This window comes from Prionailurus viverrinus, chromosome B2, assembly GCF_022837055.1.
Source record: "Prionailurus viverrinus isolate Anna chromosome B2, UM_Priviv_1.0, whole genome shotgun sequence".
Classification (NCBI taxonomy): Eukaryota; Metazoa; Chordata; class Mammalia; order Carnivora; family Felidae; genus Prionailurus; species Prionailurus viverrinus.
The window spans coordinates 32,401,531-32,406,885 of NC_062565.1; the positions used below are offsets into that span (position 1 = coordinate 32,401,531).

Genomic DNA, 5,355 nt, shown 5'->3' on the forward strand with positions numbered 1-5,355 from the left:
AATCTTAAAAAAAAAAGAGGGGTGCCTGGGTGGCTCAGTCAGTTAAGCATCCAACTCTTAATTTTGGCTCAGGTTATGATCTCACAGTCGTAGGATCAAGCCCTGTGTCGAGCTCTGTGCTGACAACCCACAGCCTACTTAGAATTCTCTCTCCCTCCCTTTCTCTCTCTCTCTCTCCCTCTCTCTCTCTCTGCCCCCCCCCCAGTTCATTCTCTCTCTCTCTCTCTCTCAAAATAAATAAATAAACTTAAAAAAAAAAAAGGAAGAAAGCATAGATGGAATGAAGACCCTTCAGACTTTCTTGAAAGAATTTTTGAGATTCTGGGTCAGCGTAGCCATGGTGGCTGTGTCCTTTCCACTTGTGTCCGCCGACTGCCTGTGGCCTTTGTGCCGCTGCCCCGGGTCCCCATGCTGGCCACAGTCCGGCTGCTCAACAACACCCTGTACCCGCGGGGGCCCAGGGGAGGCCTAGGTTTCCACGTCCTGCCTTGATGCCCTGCCTCAGTGCTCACACAGGTTCCAATAACACAGTTGTGCCTCCAGTATAGTGATGCGCCCACTTTGACATTAGAGGGAAATCGAGGACCGGATTCTTTACATCTGAAACTCTATGACAAGATCGACCCTGAAAAGCTCTCGGTAAATTCCCACTTTATGAAAGACCTGGGCTTAGACAGTTTGGACCAAGTGGAGATTATCATGGCCATGGAGAACGAATTTGGATTTGAAATCCCTGATACAGATGCTGAGAAGTTAATGTGTCCACAAGAAATCGTAGATTACATTGCAGATAAGAAGGATGTTTATGAATAAAATATCAGACCCCGTTTTTTCACTGAGAGAAGACTCAGAAGATGCTGGCAAGTGTCTGGAAGTGAGAACGCGTTTTGGCATTATTGCTGCCTTTGACAGAGTAATTCTGTTTAGACTTGTATTTAAATTGCCTGTTTTGCCCTTTGAAAATAAATCTATAAAACCAAAAAAAAAAAAAAGAATTTTTGAAAACATTCAACATGATGTTTTTTGGGCAAAATGCCCCAGCCATTCAAAAGAAACTCCAAAGGCTGGAGATGCATTAGGAATATCTGTGTCACAATTGGTTGAGGTTGCTTTAAAGTTTTTAACAGCAGAGACCAAGTGCAAGAAAGAAAAGAGTATTAGAAAATGAAATAGCAGGCTATCTTGCTGGCTGTTTCCCTAATTCAAGGGAAGCCAAGACCAGACTGAGGACCACGGAACAGGTCGAGGTCTACCCCAGAGAAGAAATTTGAGTTCCTTGGACCCTAAAGGATGCCCCAATTTGGGGCTTCAACAGTGTGCCTATTGCAAAGAAGAGGGCCATTGGGAAGAGGAATGCCCCAAGCTCACAAGGTATCTTGAAGAGACAGAGCAACAAACCACCTGTCAGATGCCTGAATTGGCTGGTGACCAAGAATGAAGGGGCCCAGGGGTTCCTTTGAAACTTGGAAACCTGTCATCATTTCCCATGAGGAACCCTGGGTAACAATGGAGGTAGAAAAACAAATTTACAGACTTGTTGATTGATACTGGGGCCACATATTCAGTACTGAACTCCTGGCTCTCTCTGCTACCAAATCAAGCCATGGCTATAACGCGAGTATCTTACTAAACCTTCTTACAAACACTAGCCTGTCAAATGGGGCAAACTCACCTTAAACGTAGCTTTTTGTATATGCCTGAATGTCCCATCCTTTTACTGGGATGCAACCTATTAACTAAATTGAATGCTGAATCTACTTTAGCACCTGCACATCGATGTAAAAGTACCACCAGAGCAAGCTTGTGCCTTTCAAGCAGAGGTACCACATCAAGGTGGAGAAGTCCTATAAGAGCTGCCTGAAGAAGTTATCCAAAAGGTAAGAATCAGATGTTTGGATGGATGGGAAGCTGGGGTGAGCAAAATCAGTGACACTTGTGTATGTTAAATTTTGTGATGGGGTAAAGATTCTGAACTTCAGTACCTATCAAAGGAACAAGCCAAAAGGGGGCGTTCAGCCCATTCTCTGTGCCTTCTTGGAATTTGGCCTCATCAGCCCTTGCTAATCCCCATACAATTCACCTATTTTGCTTCTACAAAAATCAGGCATCCAAAACTGTTCACTTTGTGCAAGATTAAAGGGCCATGAACCAGACTGTGGAATATATCCACTCGGTGCTACCCAATCTATATACTCTCTTAAGAACCTCTCTCTCTCCCCCTCTCTCTTTGCCCCTCCCACTCTCTTCCCTCTCAAAATAAATAAATAAACTTAAAAAAAAGTTTCTTAAAAAAAAAAAAAAAAGGCGGAACTCATTGCCCTAACAAGGGCCCTTCATTTAGGTAAAGGAAAAAGGATAACTATACATACTGATTCTAAATACACTTTCTCAGTGATTCATGCACATGGTACCTTATTGAAAGAAAAAGGATTGTTAACTATAGGAAATAAAGAAATTAGACACACCCAAAAAGTTCTAAACTTAATAATTGCAGTAATGAAACTGAAAGAACGAGCAGTAGTTCATTGTCCAGGGCATCAGAAGCCAAGTAATTATATAGCTCAAGGAAATAATCAGGCTGATCAGGCCACCAACCTGGTAGCCCATATGAGGACTCCAAACCCTCTATGATGCCTTTAGTGGCAGACATAGACTTAACTAAATACCAACCAAAATATTCCTTGTAAGACCTAAGAAAAGCTAGGGAATGGGGGTTTGGGCAGAATGCTGGCATGAAAGTCAGCTGGAAATATAATGAAAAAGGAATATTCCTTATTCCAGAACATATTATGGAAGAAATAGTTATATTCACCAAAGCACCCATTATGGATGAGATGCTACTCTTCAGTGGATCCAAAGGTAAATTGTGGGCCCCAAACTCCAGATAATTATCCAAAAGATAGACTAGAAATGTGAAGTTTTGTGCTAAGGACACTCCTAGGACTGGGCCCCACCAGTTCTAAAAGATATAAAACTTGGGGGTGCTGGCTGGCTCAGTCAGTAGAGCATCCCAGTCTCGATCTTGGGATTGTGAGTTTGTTGGGTGGACATTACTTTAAATACATATATACATTGGGGCACCTGGGTGGCTCAGTCGGTAGAGTGTCCGACTTCAGCTCAGGTCATAATCTCGCAGTCCGTGAGTTCGAGCCCCATGTCAGGCTCTGTGCTGACAGCTCAGAGCCTGGAGCCTGCTTCAGATTCTGTGTCTCCCTCTCACTGCCCCTTCCTCAGCTCATACTCTGTCTCTCTCTTTCAAAAAGAAATTAACATTAAAAATAAATACATAAATTACATACATACATACAAACATACAACTTAGAGGCAATGAACCTGGAGAGGACCAGCAGATATTCTTCACCATTATGCAAAGAGTAACAGATAATTTTCAATATTTGCTAATATTTGTTGAACTTCAGAAGTTGAGGCCTTTCCATGACATACAGAGAAGGCCTCAGAAGTTGTCAAAACACATTTTTTTAAAGTATGTATTTATTTATTTAATCTCTACACCCAACGTGAGGTTTGAACTCATGCCCCTAGATCAAGAGTCACATGCTAGCATGTATGGCTGGCTGAGCCAGCCAGGTGCCCCCTGTCAATACACTTTTAAACAAAATCATACCTAGGTCTGGATCGCCACTGACACTTAAGAGTGACAATGGAGCAGCATTTGTGGCAAAAGTCACACAAGCAGTGTCCAATGCCTTAGGCTTTCGATGGAAATTACGTGTTTCCTAGAGACCCCAATAGACTGGGAAAACAGAAAAAATAAACCACACATTTTAAAAGACTTTATCAGAGGTCTGCCAAGAAACCGTCTTAACTTGGGAAAAAGTCTTGTCAGTTGCCCTACTTTGGGTAAGAGTGGCCCCTAGAAGTAGGCATGATTTAAGCCACTATGGAATGTTACATGGAAGACCCTTTCTACACTCTTTTCATGGCTTAGGAGTTCCTGATGTTGCTCACATTAAGCAATTGGATACTATCAGGTATGTCCCAGCTTTAGGAAATACTCTAACTGCTGTACAGATTTACTTCCAGCAGTTCGATGTATCCCACAGATGTGCCCTTATACCACCCCTGGAGACGTGGGGTTGTTAAAAACCTGGGAGAGCAAGCACCCGAAGGACCAGCTCCATCCTCAATGGACGGGACCTTAGGGGGTGGCGTTGACCACCCATTCTTCAGTGAAACTGAAGGGAAATTCAGCTGCAGATTCCCACACTCCCATTGAACTGGTTCCACAGGAATCCACAGGTCCCCCACACTCTGCCAGCAAGGAGAACATAGAGGAGAACCTTACTACCAGCAAGCTTCTGACAGACCTGAAATTGCTGCTTAGAAGAACTGGTCTGAGAAACCAAACAATAAGGAACAAATAGCCTGTGACCTGCTAATAGCTTATATGCTATGAATGTTATTCCTTTTTCCCTTCCATCTTTCTATTGTTCACAGCCTCTTAAGCTTGAAACAACAGTTCCATGATTAGGATTTTTCAAACGTTGGCCAAGGTTGGCAATCTTTTTCACTGCTCGATATGTTGCCCTAAGTCCCACTCAGTACATGACCATAGCAACCCAGTAGTAATGCCTATAACCAATCTTGCTCTGGTCATTAATTTTTTAATACATCTAAATCAACACACTCCATTAGCTTATAGAGTCAGGTTAATCAGGCCTGGCTCCCTCACTGCTCCCATCCCTTGTTTCTTCTTACCTATCCCAAAGCATGAGTATCTCACATTCAATGACTGGAACTCACCACAAGAAGCTTGCAGTTCCACTTATGCTTAAAATATAACCAGAACAATTATTCACCTCTTGTAAAATTAATTGAAACTTTTTCCTTTCACCACTTTCCAGAGACTTTTGGGAAATACGCTGTTTTCACAATACTCATCTTTTTCTACTCTTCTCTATACAATACTGAGAACAGAAAGAACTTGGCAATATGCCCCCCCCGCCATTTCTCCCCGAATGCCCTCTTACCAGTTACACTAACCTTAACCATACTTCTTATTTCAAACAATACCTTCAGTGACCCTGCAAAAATGAAAGTCCTGACTCCCATAAATTAACAGGAGTGCTATGTGTATCCCCAGGTTATTTGTGTGTGTGTGTGTGTGTGTGTGTGTGTATATATATATATATATATATATATATATATATATATATATATCACGGTCTCCCCTGGGGATAATGGTTGAATGGCTGGAGCATGGGAGGTATGTCTTTTAGGACTTTCGGTCACCTCTTATTCCATATATAATTCCAATGAAGTCAGTCATTGGACCAGTTCTCTCAAATTGTTCTATAGGTGAAAAAGAGAAGCCACGAGATATTCTGATTATCC

General features: G+C 42.3%; 1 pseudogene; it reads left to right on the plus strand.

Annotated features, from left to right (window-relative positions):
• The first annotated feature begins 276 nt into the window (after positions 1 to 276).
• LOC125165589 (acyl carrier protein, mitochondrial-like) lies at positions 277 to 1,756 on the plus strand (annotated as a pseudogene).
• The last annotated feature ends 3,599 nt before the right edge of the window (positions 1,757 to 5,355 follow it).